This window comes from Phoca vitulina, unplaced genomic scaffold (genome assembly GCF_004348235.1).
Source record: "Phoca vitulina isolate PV1807 unplaced genomic scaffold, GSC_HSeal_1.0 scaffold38, whole genome shotgun sequence".
NCBI classification, from domain to species: domain Eukaryota; kingdom Metazoa; phylum Chordata; class Mammalia; order Carnivora; family Phocidae; genus Phoca; species Phoca vitulina.
In genome coordinates this window covers 16,201,405-16,201,848 of record NW_022589741.1, presented here as the reverse complement: position 1 = coordinate 16,201,848, position 444 = coordinate 16,201,405, and the positions used below count along the sequence as shown (strand labels likewise).

General features: G+C 83.3%; 1 protein-coding gene across 5 annotated transcripts in view; it reads right to left on the bottom strand.

Annotated features, from left to right (window-relative positions):
- The window catches only part of GRIK4 (glutamate ionotropic receptor kainate type subunit 4), a 428,651-nt gene extending 428,482 nt beyond the window's left edge, over nucleotides 1–169 (bottom strand). For all 5 annotated transcript variants that reach the window (XM_032428067.1, XM_032428069.1, XM_032428065.1 and 2 more), the window contains exon 1: nucleotides 30–169. The gene's annotated coding sequence lies outside the window, so the exon portion shown is untranslated. The remainder of the gene's footprint in view (nucleotides 1–29) is intronic.
- Between the last annotated feature and the right edge of the window lie 275 nt (nucleotides 170–444).

Sequence of the window (444 nt, the reverse complement as noted above, 5' to 3'; positions counted from 1 at the left end):
GGGGGCGCCGCGGCGGGCCCTGCCCTTACCTGGGCGGCTCCGCACTCCGGGGGCTGAGCTGGGGCCGGGCCGCCGGGCTGTTGTTTTCCGGTTTTCCCTGCTTCCGCAGCAGCCGCGGCGGCCCCAGCGCGATCCGCCGGCAGCTGAAGGCAGTCTGTGTCCGGCCGCGAGCGAGCGGGGAGCGGGCAGCGCGGGAGGAGCGCGGCCGAGGCGCGGGGCGCCGCCCGGCGGCCAGCGCCGGAACTGCGGCGGCCCGCGCACGCCGCCCGGGGGGGCGCCCCTTCGGGGCCCGGCGGCCGGGCAGCCCGCACGCCCCGAGCGCCGGCTAGGGGCCTCGCCCGGCGCGCCCCGGAGCCGAGGTGCAGGAGGAGCGGGGCGGCGGCGGGGCCGGGCGGCCGGGGGCAAACTTGTCGCCGCCCCGGGGGGCCGAGGCCGAGCGGGAGG